Genomic DNA, 27,874 nt, shown 5'->3' on the forward strand with positions numbered 1-27,874 from the left:
AATTATGTCATGCCACTCCTTTCTGGCCTGCAAAGCCTCTACTGAAAAATCTCCTTATAGCCTATGGGGTTTCTGTTGTACATCAGTTGCTTTTCTCTTGCTGCTTTTAAGATTCTCTTTCTATCTTTAACTTAAAAAAAATGTTTTTTGTTTTTTGTTTTTTATTTACTCTTGAGAGAGAGACAGAGGGTGAGTGGGGAAGGGGCAGAGAGAGACAGGGAGACATAGAATCCGAAGCAGGCTCTAGGCTCTGAGCTGTCAGCACAGAGCCCAACACAGGGCTCAAACTCACAAACCGTGAGATCATGACCTGAGCCAAAGTCGGCGCTTAACCAACTGAGCCACCCAGGCACCCCATCTATCTTTAACTTTTAACTTTTAATTCCTTTGTGTCTTGGTTTGGATCTCCTTTTGTTCATCTAACTTGGAATTCTCTGGGATGCCTGGACCTGGATGTCTGTTTCCTTCTCTGGATTAGGGGAGTTTTTAGCCATAATTTCTTCTAACTTTTCTGCCCCTTCATGTTCTTTTCTCCTTCTAGGACTCTTATAATGTGAATATTATGTTGCTGAATGCTGTCCTATTGATCTCTTAAGTTATCTTCACTTTTTCAAAATTCCTTTTGTTGTTGTTGTTGTTGTTGTTCTGTCTGGATGAGTTCCAATGCTTTGTCTTCCAGCTCATTGATCTGTTCTTCGGTTTCATTTAGTCTGCTGTTGAACCCTTGTAGTGTATTTTTTAGTTCAGTCATTGTATTCTTCAACTCTTTGACTTCTGTTTGCTACCTTATTAGTTTCCGTTTCTTGGTTGAAGTCCTCATTGTGCTCATCTATTCTTTTTTGTTTGTTTGTTTTACTTTAGTGTGTATCTTTATGACCACTACGTTGAATTCTTTATCAAGTAGATTATTTATCTTCATATCATTAGTTTTTTTTTCTGAGGTTTGATTTTGTTTCTTCACTTGGATATTATTTTTGTTTCCTCATTTTGCTTGGCTCTCTGTATTTTCATTTATTAGGTGAAATAGCTACCTCTTGCAGTCTTAAAGGAGTGCCCTTGGGTAGGTGGTAAGACTTCTTATTCACTCTTGTCCTAGTTCTTTTCTGTCAAACATTTGTGATTGTCTAAACAGCCTGATTTATATTTGATATGTCCCCACATTGTTGAAAGTATGTCAAGACCTGTCAGTGTTCCTTGGGAGGAATCTCACTTAGCATTTGGTTTCAAACAGATTCAAAACCGTCAGGCAGCAGCTTTTAAAATATGCAAATATATACAGACCTATGGGGCCACAGTCATACTCTGATGACCTCCAGCTTGGGAGATATAGTAGTATCACTTGGGCAAGGGTTGTAAAAATTGGGGCTGCAGATGAATGGATAAGGTCCTTTATAGGAGGCCTTTTTTTTTTTTTAACAAAAAAAAATTAATGTTTATTTATTTTTGAGAGAGAGAGAGAGCATGTATGAGGCAGGGGAGAGTCAGAGAGAAAGAGAAACAGAGGATCCAAAGCAGGCTCTGTGCTGGCAGCAGAGAATCCAAGGTGGGGTTCAAACTCACGAATTCACAGCATCATGATCTGAGATGAAGTCAGATGCTTAACTGACTGAGCAAACCAAGAGCCTCAGGGAGGCCTTCTTGAACTGTAGTAAAACCAAGAGAGTGTGCAAGGATGGTGTCTCCCTGATTACATTCCCTTGGAGTGCCTCCATCACCTCTAGATGTGTGGAAAACTTGAAGCCTGTCACTCAGGCTGAAGCTCTATGATAAGTAAATAGGCCTTTTTCACAAGAAGACTAGCGGTGCATGTGTCTGCTGTCTGTGGAGTGCACTGGGAGTGTTGGCTTGTCAAGAACTCTCTTTCTGTTTGTTATAGTTCCTTGGAACTCAATACCACTAGTCCCTTTGGCCAGGCAAATAACCGCATCCCCTAAGTGATTTTCACAGACACCCTGTCTTTAGCAGGACCACTGTAGAATGTGGGAGACAGGGACACTCACTGGCTTGTGAAAGGCAGCCAGCCAGAAAATGTCTTGTCTGGGTATACCAATGGTCTTCAGAGATGCTACAGGAAACTGTGCTGTGTGTGCATGCCCAGCAGACCAGGTTGGGGCAGGAAAATGCTGTAACTACCTATACTTGATGGCCCCTGGTAGGGTGCTGGGGAGTTTAAAACTGCTCTTGCTTCCTGACTTGAGAAGGGGAGTGGGAAAATGCCACGACCATTCACATGCAAAGCAATAGGAGGGTACCATGCCAAGCATGTCTGCCTGTGCTAACTGTAGGTGGAGAGTGGCACAAGTGTCATCTGCCAGCATCTCGTCTCCAGAGAGCCTCACTTGTTTCCCCTGCCCCTCCAGCAGATGCCCCCAAAACAACAAATGAATCTCCTTCACATACATTCCAGGTGCTTTTCTAATTGGTGCTTTGCACTGTATCCCAGGTCAAGTGAGATAGTATGCAAGTCTTTTAAAGTAGAATCTCAATTTTTTATAGCACTTTGGCCAGCAACTCCATTGTTTTTCTAAGCCAAAGAGCTCATTTCTCTGTTGCAGAGCTCAAGGGTCGGGAGTCCTGATGTGGGGCATTCACCCCTTGCTCCTCCAGGAAAATCTACAGACCGGTGAGATCCCTCCCTTTGTGTGTCACTGTACCAGGGGTGGGGATTTTGGTGAGACTGTGTGTCTGTCGTTCCTACTTCTCCAGATGTGATCCTTTTATCCTGTGTTATGGAAAACCTGTTTACCTAGTTTTCAGATCTATTCCAGAGGGAAATGATCCACATGTAGCTGTAGGTTCGGTGTGTCCATGAGAGTTTGGAATCTTCCTGCAATGCCTTCTTGGACCACTCTTCCTGCTACTTATTTTTTTTTCCATAAATATCACCAATTATGTTACTCGTCCCTGTGATAACTTGAAAATGAAGGGCAAATTTAGCCTGGCATTCAAGGTCTTTCATAACAAGATTTCATAACAAGATACTATTTTAAATGTGTATCTGCTTCTAAACTGGCCTATAAAGTGTTTCCTGGATTCCTGTCAGTATTGGCCAATTGCTTTTATTTCCACTGTATAAAATAATGCCTACTGAACTGATAAAATTTCATCATCTTTCAAGATCCAGCACAAATGCTATTTGTACCAGAAAATCATTTATTCTGTCCATCTGAACTTCTTTTCTTCTTTCCAGTAGAGTTTTACTGATGATAAACTATATGTTAGTAAGACCATTAGTTACTAGAAATACAATTGTGAATAATTTAGCGATAGTATTTTTTTTTTTTTTTTTTTTGCCTTCAGGATTTTTAAGCCCAAGGAGAGGCAAAAGAGAAACATAGCAATGTGCAAAGAGTACTATGAGGGAGGACCCACAAGGTTCTTTGGGTTCGAGGGGAACTTGGCCTAGTCTTCAGCAGTGAAAGGATTCTGTGAAAAAGTGACATTTATGCCAAGGCTGGGATCAGAGTTTACCAAATGTAGGAATGATGAATAAGGATGAGGGAAAAAGGTTCCATGCAGATAGAAAACATGTGTTAAGGCCCCAACATAAAATAAAATAAAGTAGGGGCGCCTGGGTGGCTCAGTCGGTTAAGCGGCTGACTTCGTCTCAGGTCATGATCTTGCGGTCCATGAGTTCGAGCCCCGCGTCGGCTCTGGGCTGACAGCTGAGAGCCTGGAGCCTGTTTCAGATTCTGTGTCTCCCTCTCTCTGACCCTCCCCCGTTCATGCTTTGTCTCTCTCTGTCTCAAAAATAAATAAACGTTAAAAAAATAAAAAATAAAAATAAAATGAAATGAAATGAAATGAAACAAAATACACAGAACATTTGAGGAATGGAGAGAATTTCCAAATAATATGAACATAAAACAAATTAAAAAAGTGATGGAAGCTGATACAGGGAGGAAGTAGAGTTTATAATAGTTGTTATCAAACTACAATAGCAACGTTGATCCAGTGGGAACCTGGGTATACAGAACAAGAAAGGAGAGACCTATAATTTGAAAATTTAGATCTGAGAATCTTCAGAATGCTGTGGTCACTAACTTAACAACAGAGCAGGATATGGCTCAAGATTAGTATGCAGGAGTGTGAAGCTAAAACATGAAGTTGAAGAATACCAATATTTAAGGAATGGTCCAGGAGTCTAAGCAGAAATGGCCAGAAAAGCAAAGGGAGAAAAAGCAAGAGGGTGTGATGGCACAGTAGGAGGAAATAAGTTAAAGATAAGCGAGAGTTAAATGCTCCTAAGAAGTTGTGTAAGATAAGGAATGAGAAGTGCCTATTAAATTTGCCCTAAAAGGAATCAGTGTGAGCTCTGGAAAAAACATCTTTAGTGGAACTCTGGGGGTATAGCCAGACTACCCTGGATTGAGGTGGGAATGAGTGTAAAATGGTGACACTCCAAGTGAGAGCTATTATAGGAAGATTGTGAAACAGTGAAAAAAAAAAAAGGACATTGGAAGCTAAAGGTAAATATGGGGTGAAAAAGGAATATTTTAAATTATGAAAGATCATATGTTTACATACTACAGAGAAAGGTCCAGTAGAAAGATTGAAATTGAAAATGTAGAAGAGAGGGAAAATTCTTGTAAGTCTCAGGGAAGAAAGTAAAGCAAACTAAGAATTAGCCTTAAACAGGAAGCTAATTAATTATTTGTGGCAACAGGAAAAGACAGAAAGTAAGGTGTGAATTCCCAATTATGTGCAGGTTTGGGGGTAGAGAGTTTGGGAAAATCTCCTTTTGATAACTTACACTCTCTACAAGTTTCCATTATATTTTACTTGTAGCCCTTTCTAGCACTTGATACACTGTCTCATAGGTTTGGGTTTACTGGCTCTATATCAACCATATTATAGATCAGTGCTGTCCAAAACATATAAAATGCAAGCCACTAATGTGAGCCACATATGTAATTTTAAATTTTCTGGTAGCCAGGTTAAGAAATGCTAAAAAAGGAAATTATTATTTTTTTTCTTTTTGAAAAAATGCTATTTATTTTTCAAAGCAGTTTTGGATTCACTGGAAGATTGAGCAGAATGTGAAGATTTCACATACATCCCCTGCCCCCAAACAGCCTCCCTGTTATCAACATCACCTATTGGAATGGCAATTCTGTTATATAATTAATGAACCTACATTGATATATCATTATCATCCAAAGCCCATAGCATTTACATTAGGGCCTAAGGACACAATTAATTTTAATATGTTTTATTTAATCCAATGTATACAAAATATTTATCATTCAGCATTTAATCTACATAAAAATTAATGAATGTTTCTCATTCTGTTTTTTTTGTTGTTGTTCCAAATATTGGAAACCTCACATGTATTTAACATTGTATTAAATCTCGATAGAGATCAGTCACCTTTCAAGTGCTCAGTAGTCACATGTGGCTAGTGACTAGTGCACTGAACAGTACAGATAAAGGTGGTAAGTACCATGAGAGCAGATACTGTTACTTTAATCTTACTTTATTTCATTTTATTTTATTTCATTTCATTTTGAGAGAGAGAGAACATGTGAGCGCCCAAGTGGGGGAGGGGCAGAGAGAGAGACAGAGAGAGAGGGAGAGAGAGAATCCCAGAAATGCTCCAGGCTATCAGTGCAAAGCCCAGTGCAGGGCTCAGTCCTATCATGAGATCATGAGATCATGAGATCATGACCTGACCTGAGATCTAGAGCTGGAGGCTTAACTCCCCCCAACCCAGGGACACTCCCCCAACTCCCTGCCTTCCCTCCCCCCCCACTTTCCTCTACTTTTAATCTCTTTTGTTCCCTCAATGGTTGTTGAATTAAAACTGCATAAGATGAGAAACATCTATTAAAGTAGTCATAGGACATTCAAGAATTTCTAAAAGAATACTTAATTGATCCAGTAAATAAAAATCAGCAGTGTCTATGTAGTTTTTGTCAGCTCTGTTGCTAGAAAAGTCTTTTTTTTTTTCTCTCTTCAAAGACATTTGGAAAACTGAGTTTATCTTCATGAAGGGAAATGATGCTATGTGCATTTGTGCTCTATACATGGGATTAGGAAGCTTTGTGACTAAATCAGGCTCAGTTGCTCTACCCGAGGCTTTCCAACTTCTGCCTTTCCAGGAGAGATTCTGATTCAATGAGTATGCATTACTACAGAATTCATCTGATTTGATTTTAGAGCAGTTTTTCTTCTTTTCAGTCAACTAGCACCTCCCTGGCAAGTGGATAGTTTGGATTAGTGGAGGATGGGGAGATTGCAGACTCCTCACTCCTGGCTAACCACACTCAAAGCAAATAAGCATCGAAGAGTGTCCTCCTCTCCAAATAGTCCGTGTGCAGATGGAAGAATCCTTTCCTTAGAGATGCAGCCTCTGGTACTGCCCATGTGCTACATGAATGAGTGAGTGATAGAATAATTGAATGCTGAAGTTACAAGTGACCTTAAAGATCATCTTATTGACACTTCCACACCCTCTTCTCCCAAGTTCTTCTTTTGTGAGGAAGTAGCCACAATTCTGCGTTTCTTCTGATACTGAAAACAGAACTGAGGACTTGCATTGAGACTTTCCCTAGAAACACATTTTGTTTAAAAGCATGGTCAGACCAGACTGAATGTACCCTACAGAATAATTCTTGGACATGTGGCTTATATATTTGCAACTGACAAAAAAAGTCACTGTGACAGATTCTCTTCCTCGAAATAGTTAAGCGTTGTGTATTCTTGAAGCATCGAATGTGTCCCTTTAAATGGATTCTCCCATTTATTTTAAATTTCCTAAAATAAAAAAAGATCCCTGCTATGTATGGACTCCTTTGTCAGTTTCTGCCACTGTACTCCCAGCTGTGGCTACTGAAGAGCTCCCAACAGATTGCTCAGCTTTGCCTAATTCCTGAATCATTAAGATTCAGGCCTGGTGGTATATTAGAAACTAATTCTCTACCAGCAGGAATAAGAAAATTAGTCTGTAGCCCTATGCCAGGTGTCCCTTTTCTCCCAAGGACTGCATCAGCACCAAGCTGAGCTTTCTTTCTCTAATCACCACCCCTCCCCTTCCCTGTGCATTGCCACATTTCCATTCCATTCTTCGGAGCTGCCTGCCCTTCTGAGCCCCTTGGAACAAACCCAAAGCCCAAGCCCATTTGTGTAGGCCTCTGGCCCCCTTCTCACTCCTGCAGATATCTGCCTTTAGGGTCTACATCCTAGTCCCAGCACCTTCAGTCACAGTGTCCTGCTTGAATCCTGGTGGCACCTCATGACGGCAGGGCTCAGTACCCTCACCTACTGCTGGGTATCGAGCCAATCCCTCCGTGGACTCCTTTGTTTCTCTTTCTTTAATCAGACCTTTTGGAAAACCCAGCCTAAACCTAGAGGATTCACTGTGTTATTTTGGATCTAGCAGTTTGGTCTTCAGCTCTTTTCCCTTGGCATTCTCACATCTACCCTAGGATACCTCTTCAGAGCACAAATTTCTGTGTTTCTAGACAGCTTCCTCCTCCCCACTCCTCTGCTGCAAGGTACAGCATGACTCAGGCTTAAGTTATGCAGAGTATCAAATTCTGGCCATTTTTTATTATTTTAAAAAAAATTTTAAAAATGTTTATTTATTTTTGAGAGAGAGGGGAGAGAACCCCTAGCAGGTTCCATGCTGTAAGCGTGGAACCTGGCTCACAGCTCTATCTAACGAACCGCGAGATCATAACCTGAGCCAAAGTCAAGAGTCTGATGCTTAACTGACTGAGCCACTCTGTCACCCCCTTGGCCAATTTTTGGAAACAAAAAAATAATTGTTTGTGTTACAGTTTCTCATTTCAGTGGGTACTAGGATTCTTTCTGCAGCATTATTACACTTTTAGTGTCTTTGATGGCTGCCTTACCAAGAAAAAAATATCGTATGTCTAATTTTAAACATGTAGTTTAAAAGGTACTGTCAAACTTTAGGTTTGGTATAGGGCTCCATAAAGATGAGTAAAGAGATTGTAGTGCTGTGAGTTCTGCTTACGCAAACAATTACAGATACTCGGGGTTGGTTGGGTAAGAATGGAAACACAGGTGTGGTACTACTCTTGACTGTTTTGTTTGTTTGTTTTTTGCTTTTGCTTTCACTTTTTTTTTCTTTTGAGATGTTAAAAAGAAACCCACTGTACAAAGTCAAGATAGATTTTTTTTAGGTACAGAAATCTCAATTATCAAGACTATGCACACTAAAACACACTCTGTTCCATATATTAGCCTGCAGAGACTTCATCATATATTAGACTGCAGCAAAGAATGTGTTTATATAGCCATCTTGAAAATTGTCAGATGATATATCGCTTGAAGGCTGTCATATAAAGTAAAACATTAAGAAGAATATTTATGGGGTTTTTGTGCTGTCCTAGCATTACAACTCCAATAAATCATTCTGCAGCCTGTACCCCTCTTTCCTTTCTGCCTTTGTAAAAGTTGTGCAGTTGAACGGTTTGTTAGGACTTGGAAAATAACAAGCCTCCTACAACCCTGAATTGGGGAGCAGTGATTAAAATGCCATCCTGTGGGATGTTACTCCTTATCCTGTGTGCACCAAACTGCACATTTCCCCTGTGTCCACTTTGCATGCTCCTTGTATGAAATTAAAACTGGTTTGTTATGGGGCGATGGCTACATAATATCAAAAACATTCCATTTCTCAAATAGTACTAGAAAGCTGCAAATTAAAAAGATATCAAGTGGTACCAGTCATTCTGACAATGTGCTGACACTGAACAGTTAGAGACATCATTCTAGTAGTTTGGGTTTACAAAGTGCTGTTAAGTAAGTAGAGAGTTTATCGTAGAGCAGCTGTGAAGCTCTCTTGCCCTTTTGGGTGCTTTTGAGGTCTGTGTTGATTCCTATGTCAGGCTCCATGCTGCCCTTGGTGAGTGGTAGAAGTCTAAGCCAAAGTCAGCAGCTTTCATTTTGACACATACCACCTTTTAAGAAGAAATAACATAGTGAATAGTATTTTTTGGTGCAATTACTGACATTCCATCCATTTGAACAGCATTGTTGACTTAGCATTCAAAAGTAGCTTTTTTATGTTTTCTGTTTTACCTTAGATATATTGTGAGGTTGCTGCTAGGTACTCATTGAGCCAGAGATGCTAATGTATTCACAACTTAGAAGGAAGAAAGAAGGAAATAGAGTTAGATTTTGAGCACCATTAATATTCAATCCAGAGCTTCACAATAGGGACCCCTGGTCAACATGACAGGCAGTTGTGTGGGGCAGCCTCAAATTCCAGAGGGGAGGGTGTACCCAGGTCCCCATCTTCATTTGCATTTTGCCTCTGTACATTAAGCCTTACGAAAGAGATAATGATAAGTGTCTCTAGGCTTTCATTTTCTTACTCTTCCATATATACTTGTTCATTTTTACAGGAATGGGAATGGATATCCATCTCCCATTTGAAAATCTCATATCTTTTCACCAAGGTTGCTAATATAGCAGGTATGAAATGCAAAATGCTACCACAGGACTAAAAGAAAGAAATCATCACCATATGTAAAAGCTAACTAAATATGACACAAATATTCATTTCTTATATTTTATTCTATTGTTTAAGAAGCCATAAATAAATAGCATTTTTCTGGAATGTCATGAATGAACATTGAGAAATTCAAGCTACAGATTTGCAACGAAGACATGGTATGACAAATCTATAATTCAGTAATGAGCATGACCCGTGTTACTATGATCCTCCCTGAAACTTGTATATATATTTTTAATTGATGGTTACTATGCTTAGCTTACTTCCTTTATTTATTTTAATATCTATTTTCTTTAACTCCTCAAGGAATTAAAACACATTCCCTAGATTTTCAAATCTTCCCTAATTAAAAATTGTTCCTTTAAAAAAAAATTACCATATGTTTCAAGCCAACTTCCTTAGATCAACTTGTAAATTTAGGTAAGTGAATATTAATAACAGTTGTCAACATTTACTTTGAACACCAAATCAGTACAGCACAATCTGCATATATAATATAAAACTGTTAATAAAATCAGAGATTACATGTATTTAGTAATTTGTGTCTTACAAATAGCATAGAAATGGAGAGAGTGGGTGTGCTACCTAGGACAGGCCAGATTTATCTCAGGAGTTTTGTTTTAGTTTTTGTTTTCTGAGTTTGTGTTTGTGAAATAAATATCTGATAACAACTTAAGAACTGCTATCCCCATATTATTATAGAAATAATGACACAAATCATTGTGTCATCTCATTGTCTTCCCAGAGTCTCCTCTTAGTCTTTGAGGTCCAAGGCAAAGACTACGGCTACATAGTCTCTGTACCTAATGCAGTGATTGGCATGTAGTAGACAATAAGGTTTATTGAATTAAGGATGCACGCTCCTTGGCTTTGGAGTCATACAGATCTAAGATCAGAAATGGGTTATGCCATATAGGGCTCAGGTGACCTTGAGCAAGTTATTCATTGTTCATTGGTTTTAGTATCTGAAAAAAAGAAAAAAGAAAAAAAAAAGATCTACTTCTTGGGTAATTTTGAACTTTAAGTAAAAGTTATTTACATTAAAAGAACTGGCATGTTTTCAAGGCTCAAAACATACTACTTCTTTCCCTCCTCCCAGCCCTCTATATTGATATGGAAGGAAGTGGAATTCAAGTCTAAAACAAGAGAAACTTGCTAATACAATTGACCCTGGAACAACAAAGATTTGGACTGTATGGGTTCACTTAAACACAGATGTTTTTCGATAAATGTATTGGGATTTTTTTTTGATATTTGTGACCATTTGAAGAAACTTGTAGACAGACTATATAGCCTAAAATATCAAGAAAGAAAGAAAGAAAGAAAGAAAGAAAGAAAGAAAGAAAGAAAGAAAGAGGAAGAAAAAAAGAAAGAGAAGGGAAGAGAAGAAAACTGAGAAAAATTTAGTGATTATTGTAAGAGTATAATACATAATACATGTAGAAAATGTGTTAATCAACTGTTTATGTTATCAGTAAGGCATCTAGTTAACAGTGTGTGTTGTGGGGGGGGGGGGTTGACATCCCTAACCCCTATGTTGTTCAAGGGTCACCTGTAGTTGGCTCTCCAATCTTTCCAGCAAACAGTCTTTCTTTCCTTTGATATGAAGTTATAAAGAGAATTTGCCTAGAATTAGGAAAAGTGAGTAGGCAGAGAAGAGAGAGGAAAGAAGGAAGGAAAAATATCAATTTGGCCTTTGGAAATTTGATGGGTTGTTGACCATGCTTGCTTTAATGCCAATGATAAGCACCTTGGATTAAGACATAGCTGTGAAGCAGGTGGTATATGTTTCTGCAGTACTCACTAGTTTGCCTCTTCATGCTTGAATTTTGACAATGGTGGGTGGGAGCTGTTTTGGGTCTATGTATTTGGGCCTCTGAGGAGCTAAAAGCTTTGAAGACTGTTCTTTCTCATTTAAAAATGAAAAAAAGGTGGATGCCTGACTGGCTCAATGGGAACAGCATATGACTCTTAATCTCATGAGTTCAAGCCCCATGTCGGGTATAGAGGTTACCAAAAAATAAAATGTAAATTCATAATCCAGGGAAAAAGGTAAAATATTTAAAAAATGAAAATAGCTTTATTCACTTTTTCTGATCATTAAGGCAATCCATCCATATATTATACAAGTATGGATTAGGTACGAGAGAAAGAAAAGAAAATAATCTTTTATTAGACCCCTCTTCTCAGACATCCACTTTTAACTTTTGATTTATATAGCATTTCGATATTTTTCTTTGCTAATATACAAGAAAACTAAATCATATACTGTCTCATTTTTAAATAAATATATTATGGAGAAATTTCTAGGTCAATAAGGATAGACCTACATATATAACGGCTACATTATATATTAAAATGATTATGTTTGATCACCTGCTTATTAATGAGCATTTTGGTTATTTCAATTTTTACATTCTTGTAAACAATACTTGTGAACCTTAAAAATACAATATTGATATTAATATGCTTATATATTGTTATATAATTTTGGGTTACATTCCTAGTTGAATTGTTGAGTATAAGAGAGTACAAATTTTGAATTATGATTCATTTTTCCAGACTGTCTGATGTTTGAGCCATTTTTCTTTTCCACCAGGGAAATGCTTAAGAGATCCAGGTGCTAACATATATACATGGCAATAATGAAACACTCTTTGGTGTTTGTAAAATGCTTTCATATTCATTGAATCACTTGGCCCTTCTGACCCTTATGACTATCCTGTGAGGTAGGCAGGGCAGCTACAATATACACTTAAGTAAACTGAGGCAAGCTAGTATGTGTGCTTCCTTGATGGTCCAGCAAATACTGATTGAAGTTTGCCTTTCATTACCATCTCTTCATGGAAATAGAATGATAGTTTAGTATATTTATAGTTCAGATCTATTATATAAAATCTGTGATTTCTGCTAAAAGAAAATAGCAGGTGCCAATTGGCCTTTCATTTGCATATCATTTGCATCTACCGAGTTAGATGTCATTTTTACAGAAATCCTCTTGGTTCTTATCAGAAAAAAAAAAAAACTTTTTTGGGGTAAAAGTAACACTCAAAATTTATGGACCCATGCTGTTGATATTCTTTTTTTTTTTTTTTAATTTTTTTTCAACGTTTATTTATTTTTTGGGACAGAAAGAGACAGAGCATGAACGGGGGAGGGGCAGAGAGAGAGGGAGACACAGAATCGGAAACAGGCTCCAGGCTCTGAGCCATGAGCCCAGAGCCCGACGCGGGGCTCGAACTCATGGACCACGAGATCGTGACCTGGCTGAAGTCGGACGCTTAACCGACTGCGCCACCCAGGCGCCCCACTGTTGATATTCTTAATTACTCAGAAAAAAAGGGGCTGGACCTTCCTGGTTAAATTTATTCCTCATATGTTACAATTTTTGGTCCAACTGTAAACGGGATTGCTTTCTTAATTTCTCTTCCTGCTATATAGAAATGCAACAGGTTTGGGTGTATTAATTTTTTCTCCTGCAACTTTACTGAATTCATTCATTCTAAAATCACAGAGATGAAAATACAGCATAGGGAGTATAGTAAAAAATTATGTAATAATGTTGTATGGTGACAGATGGTAATATACTTATCTTGGTGAATATTGTGTAATGTATAGAATTGTAAAATCACTATGCTGTGCAACTGAAACTAATATAACACCGTATGTCAACTATACTTAAATAATAAAGAAAAAAAAAAAAGAGGAGCTGAACCATGCAATACCACTTTGCCTCTGCAGGCCACTTTCCCCATGGATTTTCTTACTAATGATGCCACTAGCTCAAAAGTGCCTATAAGACTTGATTTCTCTGTAATACCCTGGTCTTAGCCTGTATAAATAACTCTTCACCTAATATCCCTACCATAGCTGAGACAAGTCCAGTATATTCAGGCAACATACGAGTAAAGGAAAGTCAACAGAGGATAAAAGTCTTCTTGTTGTGCTTTTATAGACATTTGCGAATCTAATGTAAATCATAGATTTTCTTACTGATTAAACTACAGATAAATACTCATGCAACACGTCTGTATATAATTAATAAAACTCATGGATTCTTTAGTGTCCATAAATGGGCCACAAAGAATAATCTGAGAATCTTTTTTGGATATCATCTGATTTGAAAAACCATATCTTACTTTCTTGGGTTACTGCTGATTTCTTCATAAAAGTTTGTTATTTCTTGAGTGTTTCATAGTAGCCAGCACCTAACACTATATTGCTTTGTACCAGACTATCTAAAGTATAGATCAAGAGAGGCCAACACGTATTATGAACTAAATTGGAGCCTCCTCTCCAACAGTTGACAGTTTCTTTCCTGGCCTCACCTGTCATACAGTGCCCTTGGTTTTACACAGACTTCAGAGGAATAGCCATGTTTCTATATAATATAACCATCATAACACAAGTACAACAAAAAGAGATAAATCCATACAGAGCTTAGGTGAAGAAGACCTTCTGTCCCTACTCTGGTTTTCTGTTTTCTTCAACCTCTTTCTAATGTTTGCTGTTGTGTCCTTTTTATTTGCTGAAAGAATTTAAAGTTCCATGTTATTGTGTTCTAAGGGATTCTATGACTTGAAAAACTCTTCCTCTTTGTATCTTAAACAGTTGCTAGGAGACACCAGCTAAACAAGCTATAAATCAATAAGCCTGTGGTCTTATGTTTTCTGGAAGTAGAGGGATAGTGTGTCCCTTTGTAGGAGAGGATATACTAGAGATTGCTGAGCAAACTACTCAGAGACAAGATCTCCTAGTTCTTAGCAGAGATTGAGAGAACAGAATAACAAAGATGATTTTCTGAAGAAGGAACTTCTGAAATGAAATAGAAAACTGGGATTTGAGGCACAACTTAAGATGAGAGTTGTTATTAAAAGAAAGAAATTGCTTTCTCTACAGCCATGTTAAATTTCACAAGGGGATGAGTGAGGTTTTCAGTTTAGAGCATCTTACCAAGTTGCTTTGCAGCCCAGATTGTAGCACTGTGAAGAAAGGAGTGTCTCTGTCTCATTTGGCAATTTAACAAAACAGTTTTCTCCATTTTCTCTATGGTTAAGTCCAGTGAGTTTGCTCATCTTCCCCACCCCCACTCAAAAAATAAACCATGTCTACTGGGGCATGTAGCATGGGCTCCCTTTTTAGTCCTTCATAGTTTTTAGGGCTAAGCTATAATAGGGTTTTGCTTTATTGTGTGATTTGGGTAGAAATAAAAAGATAATACTGCTCCTCATTTTTTTTTATTCACTCATGCTGTCTATGACTGAGTTTCCTCAATAATGGATTTATTTCCCTGCCTATTAAAAGACTGTGACAGGGGTGCCTGGCTAGCTCAGTCAATTAAGCATCCTACTTCAACTCAGGTCATGGTCTCCCGGTTCGTGGGTTCAAACCCCGTGTCAGGCTCTGTGCTGACAGCTCTGAGCCTGGAGTCTGCTTTGGATTCTGTGTCTCCCTCTCTTTCTGCCCCTCCCCTGCTTGTGTGCCTGCTCTCTCTTAAAAAAAAAAAAAAAAAGATTGTGCCATATTAAGCACACGCTGTTTGGAAGGAAGGAAGGAAGGAAGGAAGGAAGGAAGGAAGGAAGACCTGCTGAAAGACAATACTGCAGTTTTATCAGCAAATACCTTAGAGAAATTAGTTGCTATAGTTGAGCAGGATCCTCAGCAAGATGAATGTTTGGATGAGGGTTGAGACCCTGAGAGAGGAAATAGGTTACTTACTTCAGCAGTTTCACCAGAGGTCAATCAGGCCAGACCTCTAAGGATCATAGGAACTCAGAGAGGCCAGAAAGGAAATTAAAATATCCAACTTGTGAGGCCAATTTAGGCTGTTCACTTATTCCAGTACAGAATTAGTGCTCTGTAGCTCTGGTCCCGACAGGCACTTTTCACCTCAGTGACCCCCTAGTTACTAACGTTTTAAAAACTCTATGCTTTTTCACTAGTTTAAGCTCTTGAATAGCATCTTTTCCAAAACCACACTGTAGAAAACCCCATCACCATACAAATAGTAATGACCATAGCATTTGCCACAATCATCTTGATACAAAGATGATTTGTCTTTTCTAAAGTTTTAGTGTCAGTTCATAAAAGCCTGCCTGGGCTTGCTGATTCCCATTTACCTCAGCTCCATGACTTACTTAACCCTCAGCAACAGGAAATCTCCATATTGCTCCCCAGAGTTAAGTAGCAGAGTTTAGTGTTAAATGTTGCAGGCTTGGAAGAGAGCTGGATTCTAACTGTGATGATGCACTAATATTTTAACTTTGGCAGGTCACTTCCCTGGTCTGGGACTAAGTTACTCCATTTGTACAAGGAAGATGCATTCATTCTTATTAAGAACCTACTGTGTGCTGGGCATGTAGATAACCCTTAACCCTTAACATTAACATGTGTGAATGTAGATAACCCTTAACTTCCTTTTGGATCTATAATCCTCAGGCTTTGTCTTTTAGCCCATAGCAGGTCTCATCACTGAGTCCAATTTGCTGTTGCTGATCATGATATGGTCTTTATTTCCAGTTAAAATATTCTTTATTTCCAAGTGAGTATTTGAGGTTCTATATCCAGCTTTCTCAAAGGCTGGATGTTCTCTGTTTAATCTCCAGTCCCACTATGATCATTACCACCGTACTCCTACCTTCTAGCTCTTGCTTATTAGCTATTGTTTGAAACTCTTATCTTGTTGTCCTTTTTCTGTTTAAAAAGATACTTTGGCGTCTGGCCCAGAGTTCTTGAGATTTGCACATTTTTTTCTTCCCTTTAGGTTGGTCATAGTGCTGATCCCTGAATTACCATTCTCCCAGTAATTCACCCAGCCTTACTGTCATGCCACAGATAGGCTCCAGTGGTCTCACTTGGTACTGGATTTCCCTCAACAGAATGATTCTGCCACTTTCTAATCCCGGTTCTGACAGCACTCTGATTAAATATACCAACCAAAAGATGGAAAATGCTTATGGCAAACCTTCAGGCAATAGAGCATACTTAGGTCAGTTTATTATTGCTGCTTATCTATATAGAAATGCCAAACAACAAGCACTCCCCATTCTAGCTGGTAACAAGCCAAAAGGGAAGTGCCAGACTTCTGTTGTCTCATCATCCCGTTTTCTCTATTTTTCTTTATTTTTGATTCTGTGTCAAATATCTGTCTGTGCATCACCTTCTTGCCTCCTAAGTACTGACTCTCTTTGGAGCTTTGGTTTTAGAAACATGCACATATATATATGCAATTAAATGCAGGCTTTGACTTTTCGCCTGGGAAACTGGAAGGATAAGGTGAGCTAAGCTTTTAATTACAAGTACCCATTCTGGGAGGCAGGGAGTTTGAGCTTCCGACAGCTACCGCTGCTTTGCCTAATCCCATCTTTCAGGGAAGAAAAAAGAAAAAGCCCACGTGTCTATCTACAAAAATGTTGACTTAATATATTTGACATTTTTTAAAATATATTTGCTAAAGTAAACTCTGCTTGAAAACCAAGGAAAAAATACTGTTGTTGTTAAGGTGAAGGCTTAATGTACTTGATTCCTTGATTTATCTTTGATTACCACATTGTTCTATATCTGTTTTGCTTAAGATTGTCTCATGATATACAGACATGCTAGTATTCTGCACTTTTATAACTGCTTTCATCCAGAATCCCAAATCTCTTTACAAATACTAATTACTGTGATCTAATGTCACTGGAAATTGTTAAATATGCTCCAAAGAGGTTAAACACTTTAAATCCCGATTTACAAATTAAAAACTAGAATGTGGAAAAGCTAAGCTACATTGGGGGATTTAAATAGGGTTTTGGTTGAAACAACTGGAAATGACAGCTGTCAACCCAATCCCCTAGTCCTTGAACTCATTTGATATCCTACACTTCTTAAATTATTATACATGTAGGAAGACAGGTTGCCATTGTGAATTCAGACACTGAAGATCTTTTTTTCCTCCAAATAATATATAACACCTAAAAATATCATTGTAGAGTTGTGGCATCCTCCCAGGTCATGCTTTAAGATATTTCTTTCTTACAGAAGTCATTTTTATTTTAAATCATGGACTGTTGATTACTGATCACTGATTGTGAAATTATTCCTTACTTCTTTAGCAATTTCGAGACATCTACAAATTGGATTACATTTTGTAAGCTTAAAATAATATAGATGTGCATGCACACAAACATGTAAGTATAGGTATGTGTATATATATATGGGCACATATATGTATATTTATATATCATATGTATTCATGTATATCATATAAATAAATATATACACACAGAAAATAAGACAAACTTAAGATCTTGATGTAAGGAACAAGTAAATGAAAATTTCTTATGTGTGATGCAACCATGCGTCAATATATTTCTCGTACTGCCTTCTTATTTCTAAAAGCTTGTCTGTATTTAGAGTTTTGGTAAAGCAGGAAGAAATAACATCTATACTCACCATATCATAGTCTAACTTCATCTCAGCATTACCTTATTAGATTTTACCCTCAAAGATTATTTAGCAAGAGGTGCTTCAGAGACCAAACTGTAAGTAGATATAAATAGACTAGAAAGTATGTCTAAAGAATGAGACTGATCTTAGAATAGGTAAGAGGTGATAAGAATTTTTTTAAGATTTTTATAGGCATGAAGTAAATAGATATGCTATTAGGAGATGTCCGAGTAGATATTTGGAAAGTGAGAGTACAAACCTGAGATATGTTTGAGTGTATATAGATAGGGAAATTAAAGACTACCATTGGGGGCTCCTGAGTGTCTCAGTTAGTTAAGCTTTAGACTCTTGATTTTGGCTCAAGTCATGATCTAATGGTTCGTGAATTCAAACCCCACATTGGGCTCTGCGCTGACAGTTCAGAGCCTGCTTGGGATTCTCTCTCTCCCCCTCTCTCTCTGCCCCTCTCAAGCTCACACACTTTCTCTCCCCAAATAAATAAATAAACTTAAAAAAAAAGATCTTAACAAAAGAATAACAGACTACAATTCGCACAAATATTTGGTGGGATTGCAAAGAAACCTTGCCAATGCAACATGCAAGGGGTACCTCGTTTCCTCCCGAGCCTTATCCTAGACCATTAGATCTTTTGTCTCTGAATCCAAGGGACATGTTTTCCTACCTGGATGTGAATCAAACATTATTTTTATATGGAAATGGGTGACATTAAGCAGAAGAGATATCGGTTGGCAAATTGTAAGAGGCCAATAGAACATTTTATTTAGCTGCCAGAACACTCTTCATGCTTGTCAGTGAATTGGAACAATTTATTTCCTATTCATACACATCTATTTATTAGATTTCTTTTCTTAATTTTTAAGTCTTCCCAAGTATCCTTCCAGCATAAAATGTTACTGTTACCTGATATCTCTCTACCAATAATAATATCCCTCAAAATTTACTTTCGGTTAAACAATGATCTCAGATTTTATGATCTCAAATTCCATATGCGGAATGCTATTCTCTAAGTTGAACTGATTCCTGCCCTCATCTAATGCTAGAAAAATCCTAAAAGGTTTGCTTCCATTCTTACACTACATTTTGTCACATGATTACTGACATGAATATCCCCAAACCTGGAATGTGTGGACTCTAGTGTTGAGGCTTTCTGGATTTTGTCTGATAATTGGATGATTTGGTCATAGGTTCTATGTGAGAATTAACATGAGTTAGGGTTATGTATGGCTTATGTCTATTTTATCTATATACACATCTCTCTATATTTATCTTTCTTATAGGAGTTAATAGAAGTAAAGTACATAAGAGTCCCTGGCTTGTGGTAACTATTCTGTAACTGTCATTGTCACTGCTGGTGCTGTTACTTTTGTTTCACTTGTCGTTGTGTTGTAGTTGTTATGTGACATAAAAACCTTCACAGAGAGGTATGAACCACAATTCGAAGACCACCTGTATGATTAGCAACTCAGACTGGTGTGTCACATACCAACAGACATCCTAACTAACTCTTATCCGGACTGCAGTGCTTCTTCTCACTTCAAAAACACTGGCATCTTCCACTCTAGAAGGTTCCTTCATGATTGGCAGCTCTATTTCTCTGTCTGTCTCCTGGGAAGGAGCTGTGGGCCATTCAGAATGTGAGCCAATATGTATGACTCTCTAGTGATCTGTGAATAAGAACTCTCCATGGAGGGTGCATTTTTAGTCTGGCCAGTTATTCGCAGGATTTGGAGAGTCCAGGTTACCAATGACTCTCACCTGGAACTTTTCCTTTGGCTTAATGAAGCCTAGAGGACTCCCACAAGCTGGCCCTGGAGATTCTGGAACTGTCTCATAGCTTCAGGTCCACATGAAAGTGGGCCCGTATCTCAAGTTAACCGCTGTTCTGATTGATGCCTAGAGAAACTGAAATTATATCTGGTCTGAAGCTAAGCTTTGTACCAGAATGAACTCTGAGTCATATTCCATAAGCCCAGGGTTGTTATCTATTATCACACATGGGAATAAGTTTTCCATCTTGTCACTGCCTTTGCAGCATTTTCTCTAATTTTTCTCATGACTGCAGTTCATCTCTCCAGTCTCCAAACTAGCTGCAGACCAGCTACCGTCATCATCTGTCTTAAGAGTGTATATTGTTAACAGTTAGATTACATCTGCCAGAGTCCTTAGCTCTCCACAAATTAATTGTGTTTCATGGCTATTTAGATCATGGACTTTGGAATCATTCCAACTAGGCTTCATATCCCTTCTGTAATTTGCTGGTTGGTTGACATTGGGCAGATTATTTAACCTCTCTGAGCCTTCCTTTCACTGCTTGTAACATGGTGATATTAAGAACTACAATTTAAGGAATTTCTGTGAGCACTGAAAACAATGGTTTATGTAAAGTGCTTGGCACTAGCTAGCAATTGTTTGATTATATGAGATGAATATGCAACATATTTAATCTAATATTTTGGCATGGATGGGCACTCAGTACATCTGAGCTATCACTAAATATGTGCTTTTTAGGCCTTTTTCTGTTAGTCCCTTCTTCAACCTGTCTCTCCATCTTCTAGGCTCTTTGGGATAGAGAAATAGAGTACGGTAACATCTCTGCCTTCTAGCTGTCAGGGGTAGGAAGGTGTCAAGGGTAGAAAGAAGAGAAGTATAAACAAATTACTATGGGAATTCTTAAGAAGGAGAAACTGATTCTGACTAAGGAGGGACATGTCCAAAAGGTTTCACACTGCAGGTAACATTTGAGCTGACTCTTGAATGACTAAATCTGAGTGCTTAATGAAATAGAATAAAGGAAAGAGAGAAAGACAAAATGTGATCTCAGTCAAATATAATTGACGTGCCATAACTTGTCAGGTAGTAAGAGTGAGGTCAGCAAAGCAGCGACTGTGTACTGAGACTATGTATATAAGGAAAGCATTTGTTCAGAACATTTTGGTTAAATATTCATTTACTGTTCCTCTCTTGACTCTGGAAGACACTGCAAAGTGAGCAAGCAGAAAGCTAGCAGTTAAATTCATATTTTTGTTTTTGTTTTAAGGCATTTGTAAAATCTGTAATGAAATGGATTTTTCTCTCGAGGCACATTTTTCTGATCCAAAGATAAGGTGGTTTGCAGTCTTATTTTCAAGGCACCACATCCCAGTTCCCCACCACACAAATAAATCTATCCACATTCAATCCATTTGTTGAATCATAAATAAAAATAACAATGAAAGCATTAACATTCTTCTTTCCAAATATTAAAGACGACTAACCAAAAGATGTTTTGGTTTTTTAAAGACAGAAATAAGAAAAAAAAATCCCTTCTTGACAATACAGTTGCTTGTGCTTACACACATACCATTTCAAACAGCATTAGAACAGCCACAGCAGTTGGTGTGAGAGAGGGGAGATTAGCAGGACTCCATTCCAGGAAAAGCATTATGGTGATCACTTATCACTTGTCATTACATATAAATCCTATTGGTCTTTTCGCCTCAGTTTCAGCTTGGACTTAACTTACACTTGAGAAATCACTCTTTATATTTTCCTCTTTCTAGAATTTACTTTATCCATCTGACTGGCTGCCAATTTACCCAGACTATCCTATCACCCACCTTCGGCCTCTCCTTCATTCTCTTCCCTAAAGCCAAATAAATAATATTTTTGCACCTGTATGTAAAATGTCAACAGCACATGATAGTATTATGTTGAACTGGATACCTTATATGATGCAAAGCATAAACAGGGTACTTAGGACAGCCTGCACTAAGCAAAATATCATTGGATCGCTACTAAAAATGTTTGTGTTGATAGAATATTTAGAAATTCTATAATCAATCATGGCAAAATCCATTCTCTCCAACATTTGTATTTGGATTTTGGAATAAAACTCTAATCAGGTATTATCTTAGGAGACAGATGTTGTCCCTTTCCTTTTCCAATATTTCCTTGCTCCTATGTATATCTTTTAGAATATATATATTCTTGCCATACTCTAAAAATTGATTCATTTTTTTTGGCTATCATGTACAAGTTCTTCTCCCTATGTATGAATACTCCACCCCAAGCACACATCTTATTCCTTAACGGAACTTTAGCCTTTTACTTTAGTAAAGGAGCTCTAGAAGAAAAATCTCCATATTCAGCATCAAACTCAGCATTGGACATATAATGAGACCTCATTGTTGATTAAATGAATAAATGAATGAGTGAAAGTGAAAATTAATAGCAAGGGATGCTGAGATCTATGGAAAGTGGAATTATAATAGATTCTCTAGTCTTGTTATATCCTTTACGTATACTATATAACGATAACTTTTTCTGGAGGGTAAGTATGTGTCTTGAAAATACTTCTAAGTTGGGGTGCCTGCGTCGCTCAGTTGGTTAGGCATCCAACTTCGGCTCAGGTCATGATCTCACGGTTTGTGAGTTTGAGTCCCTTGTCAGACACTATGCTGACAGCTCAGAGCCTAGAGCCTGCTTCAGATTCTGTGTCTCCCTCTCTCTCTGCCCCTCTCCCCCTCATGCTCTCTCTCTCTCTCTCTCTCTCTCTCTCTCTCTCTCTCTCAAGAAGAAATAAACGTTAAAAAAATTAAAAAAAGAAAATACTTCTAAGTTATTTTCATTAATGCATTAGTAAGTTTGCTAGTACAGACTTAGGAAGAAACCCACAATTTCAGGACAAAATGAATAAACTAATGACCATTGAATTTACTTTACAAATGATTATAGAATACAGCTTTATAGTTGAAGCACAACTACCACTGCATATCTATATCTATCTATATCTATATCTATATCTATATCTATATCTATATCTAATCTATATAATATATGTATCCCTTTGAGATGCATCCTCATCTCTCTACGTACCCTCTCTGAGAAAGACTGTATTGGTTCATAAAGTTCTGCAACAGAAAGTTTCCTGTACTAGTTTGCCACAGACCGCTGCAATTCCACCTTTCAGTTAAGGAATTATCCCCTGATCAAAATATTAAGAGGAGCAGCAGTAGCTCCTATGATCAGGTCTTAACAGCTTAGCTTGGATCTATTCAGAATAACCTGGGATTTCCTTCCAACTAGAGGAGACAGGACACACTTTAGTGGGTAGACATATGAAAAACAGGTACTAGTTATGTATTTAAGTATAAATGGACCAGAGTATCAGACTTGAAAGCAGGCCTAGATGTTGAAATGCATACTCCGAGTTGGTTAGGACAGGAGATGGTGGGTTTGGTGGGCTAAAAAGTTTAGAAGGCATGGAATGTTATTCGGAAAAGTAAGAGGGAGCCATGAAGGTACCCATTTTGCCTGGGGCTGAACATAAACACTTCAGTCAGGTGAATTATACTTGTATTGTACATATTAATAAGATAAATATGTTCTCACCTGCAAATGATAGCTTGTTGAAAATGAATAATATCTTCTTCTAGGCAGTAATTTCTACTGATTTACTATTAAGACAGCATTTCTGAGTAAGCATGATTTGTATCCTACATGACAGATAATCTTCCCTTTCTGTCTCTAAGAGTATACATAGCACTCTTTACAAAGGTAGAATCCAATAGAGCAGGACTTCTGAAACTTTTGAGATCTTTGCTAATATTTAATGGTTCCTTAATTGGAATAAACATGGTACTCTTTTCCATTTCGGGTGATTTTTCTTAATATTTTCTACCCACCTAAAATAACGAAGCCTTTTAAACCATGTTAAGTAAGAGTAATTTTACTTTATTATGGAACTTTTGTCATAACCTAGATATCAAATTACAGGAATTTTTTGAGCACCTAGTGTATACCTGGGCATTGGCTAAACCATAACACTTGGTGGTTTAACAGCTTTAAGTAGGCAAAAAGCGAAGCCAAAGAAGTCTATTTATTTTGTAATAAATATAGGTTGACTCTAGAGGAGAAGAGCTCTATTAAGCAATTCATCATTAGAGTACCAATGATGGTCCTTGGTAATGGTGTGATGATTCTCTTGCATAGCTCACTTCCGCTTTTTTTGGTACTGCAATTACATTCTACTTTTACCCTAAGAGTTTCCTTATATTTTTCAGTATCCTGAATGCATACAATGCTTTTAACACAATCAGGCCATTATCACTCAGATTTTTCATGACTAGTCCTGTCTCCTTAACCCACCTGCCACCCTCCACTCAGTATTATTTTGTTTCCCCCATGCCCAAACACATATTTTTATTTCCTTTTATTTATTTAGATCTTTCCTGGCTAATGTCCCCAGGGTTCTATCATTTCATTAATGACATCTAACCTCGAGACTAAGAAGTCTATAAGGTTAGGAGTTCCTATTTTAAATCTTTTGTCATCCCTGTGTCTTTTGATTGGGCTGTGCTTTTTTTCCCCCCATTTATTTTAAATTAAATTCTTCAGGCATGAATTTTACAAGAATTCCTCTGCTTCCTAAATCCTTAAATCTACTTTCTTTCCCAAATCCGTAAGCCAAGTGTTAGTTGACAGTTCATTGATTCTTGCTTGAGAGTAGAGAAAAGGAAAAGCTACCCACCAGATAACTTTCTGTTCTACTTTCTTACTTTGTGTAAAAAGATATATCCTGCGTCAGATTTTTTTTTTTTCTAAGAGTACTACTGTTCCTAAGGATAAAGGCTTGGAAAGAGTGTGAATTTCTTAGAAGAATTCTGCCACATGAGAAGATGCCATCCAGGACATTGTTGATGTGCTTATAATGTATGTGCTAGAACTTTGCATCACAGTTCTCAATGAAAATAACCTGGCATTAAAGATCAATCTTTGACACTAGCTAAAGTAGATTATTAAAATATAATATAATAACAATAAAATATAATAATGTAAGTTTCCCATCTTGTTTTCTACACCCTCAGTGTTCTGTATGTGTGTGTGTGTGTGTGTGTATTTAAAATGTACCTAAGTATTTGTTTGTGACGTATCAATTATTTTTCTTGAAATATGACAATATGGCATATGCATATGGTATGATTTTATGAATTTCAAACTTAGAGGTGCAGATCAGTACATTATGACCTAGATTGCATGATGAAACGGGGAGTGAAAAGGCTCAGACATTCAGTTCCTATAATGCACAATAATTTCCAGTAAAAATTCTGACTTAGAAGGTAGTAGATAGAGACCTTTCTTCTACATACTTTGGACTTTAGAATTAAGGACAGCCACAGATAGAACTTACATTAGCACCACACTTGGTAAGTCACCCATCCCAGTCCTCTCTTCGGTAAGCTTCCTTCTAATTTTAAGCTGTTCAAAATTGTGTGTTTCAGCGACTACTTCTTGTCTCCTACTATATTTACAGAGTTTCTAATTCAATCCTTACAACTTCTAGGCTAACATTTATTTTTGGTTGTTGAATAAACTGGAAGGATATGAAATAATTGCTTTTGTTTAGATGCTTTCACAGCATTTCTATGAAATGTCATAATATCCTTTACCTACTTTCTCAGATTCCAGATTCATGTCTTCATCTTTGATATCTATCATCTTTCTAAGGGCCCTTTCCTTTATTTTAATTTCTATATTTGTTTTGCCCATTTATTTTGCTCATTATGAAGTAGAACTGAGGTGGGGCACCTGGGTGGCTCAGTCAGTTGAGCGTCCGACTTCAGTTCAGGTCATGATCTGCTGGTCGGTAGGTTCGAGCCCTGCATCAGGCTCTGTGCTGACAGCTCAGAGCCTGGAACTTGCTTTGGATTCTGTGCCTCCCTATCTCTCTTCCCCATCACCGCTCATGCTCTCTCTCTCTCTCTCTCTTTCTCTCTCTCTCTCAAAAATAAATAAACATTAAGAAAAAAATTTTTGAAGTGGAACTGAGATGACAGGAGCACACTTCTTGCTAAGTTCTCAAAGAAAAAAGATGGATTAGCTACACTCCAACAGTCAGAATTTAATTTAGAGAATTAAAATAATACATAATTATTTACAAAGGGAAGCTCTAAATAGACTTCCATGTACTTTCTATTAAGATCCAAAATGTTTTATTTCACTAAAATTGGCATTATTATACTTTTATTTTATGAACATAAATACAACTTGGATGGATTTAAAAAAACAACACCTTTTCTCATAGCCCCACATGCTTCACAGCTTCCTATTTCATTCAGACACGATTAACAGGTCTCTTACAACACTGAATACGATCACATGCAGTACTATGATGAAGCAGTGTGTCTTTACAACCAGAATACTTGCAGATGTGAATGAAGTTAAGCACATATTCAAACTTGTAGCTTTGACTATTTCCTGACTCACAAACTTTTCAAAACTCTAGGTGCCCCATTATTATTTTCACCTTTACATAGTTGCATATATTTTCATTCATCCCTTCTGTTCCTTGGCCATGCATTCTATTTTTTTTTCAGATTTTATGACTTATTTAAGGTTTAAAAGAAATTAGCTATGTTGAAGTAATAGTTACTCAGCAAATATATTTCAAGAGTTTATTATATAATGTACAGTTCTAGATATATGAAGATGAAGAAGTATACATAAAAAGTCCCGGCTCTAATGAACACTTCCTCTATCTACTTAGGAGAGATAATTGGTAAAAACGAAATAAGTAAATTTTATAAGTAGGACAGTGTTAACTGCTGCAGAGAAAAAATAAAGCAGTTAAGATGAAAGGGGATTCTGTTAATGGTGGTAATATATAGGTGTGTGTGTGTATGTGTGTGTGTGTGTGTGTGTGTGTGTGTGTGTGTGTGTGAAGTTATTTTTACTAGGGTTGGCAGGAAAGGTTTTATGATAAGATGTCATTTGGGCAGACATCTGGAAGCAGTGGAAGAAACTGTGAGCTCTGGATAAGGGTTTTTCACAAGAAGGGAACAGCAGGTATGAAGGCCCTTAGGCTGGCTCTGCTTGGTATGTTCAGAGAACAGCAAGGAGGCCAGAGCGGCTGGAACTGAATGAAGGAAGGGAGTGTGGTAAGAGATGAGGGCTGAAAGTAACAGGGTGGGTCTGAGGGAAGGAAGATTATGTTCAGACCTCTAAGGCTTTTGTAAAAATGTTGACTGACTTATAGGACTGCATACTCTCCCTTGTTTTTAATTATTTTTATTTTCTTTCCTTTAACTTAATGAAACAAAATTTATCACAATAAAATGCACTGGTCTTAAATTTTCAGCTCTAAGAATCTTGACAGTTATTTATTTGTATATATCCACATAACCACTGCTCAGAATAAAATAGAGAACATTCTTATCACACAAGAAAGTACCCTCATTCCATTTCCATTCAATTCTTCTCTTTTTCTGTTCTTAAAGCTACATTAATGGAATCATTTAGTATGTCCTCTTTTTCTGACTGGCATATCTTGCTCAACTCAATGTCTATGAGAGACATCTTTGTTGTTACATAAATTAATAGTCTATTTCTTTTTATTGCTGCACAGCATTCTAATGTTTATTTGTTTATATTTTGTATGTATCCCTTTTCCTGTTGATGGATATTTGGGCTGTTTCCAGTTTTCACTTCTTATTAGTAAGGTTGCTATAATGTATTTTTGAGACCGTATGTTTTTATTTGTTTGGAGTATATACCTAGCTGGGGAGCTGGACCAAAGGGTAGACACATATTCAACTTTATAGTAAACTTCCAAATAGTTCTCCAAAGTGGTTATCATTTTATACTCCCACCAGCATTGTTTTAGGATTGTCGTTGTTCTCCATTGATATTAGTAATATTTTTTTCAAATTGTATTCATAAAAGTGGGTGTGAAATGGTCTTTGTTGTTTTAATTTGCATTTTTCTGTTGGTTAATGATGAACATCACTGCCTGCACTTACTGGCCATTTCTATATTTTCTTTGTGACATGCTAGTTCATGGGCTTTGTCTATTTTCTAAATGAGTCTCTTGTCTTTGTATTGTTGATTTGTGGAAGTTCTGTATATAACCTCACAAAAGTGCTGTTTTTAGATATATGCATTCTAAATATTTTTACCAGG

Source organism: Lynx canadensis, chromosome C2, assembly GCF_007474595.2.
Source record: "Lynx canadensis isolate LIC74 chromosome C2, mLynCan4.pri.v2, whole genome shotgun sequence".
Classification (NCBI taxonomy): domain Eukaryota; kingdom Metazoa; phylum Chordata; class Mammalia; order Carnivora; family Felidae; genus Lynx; species Lynx canadensis.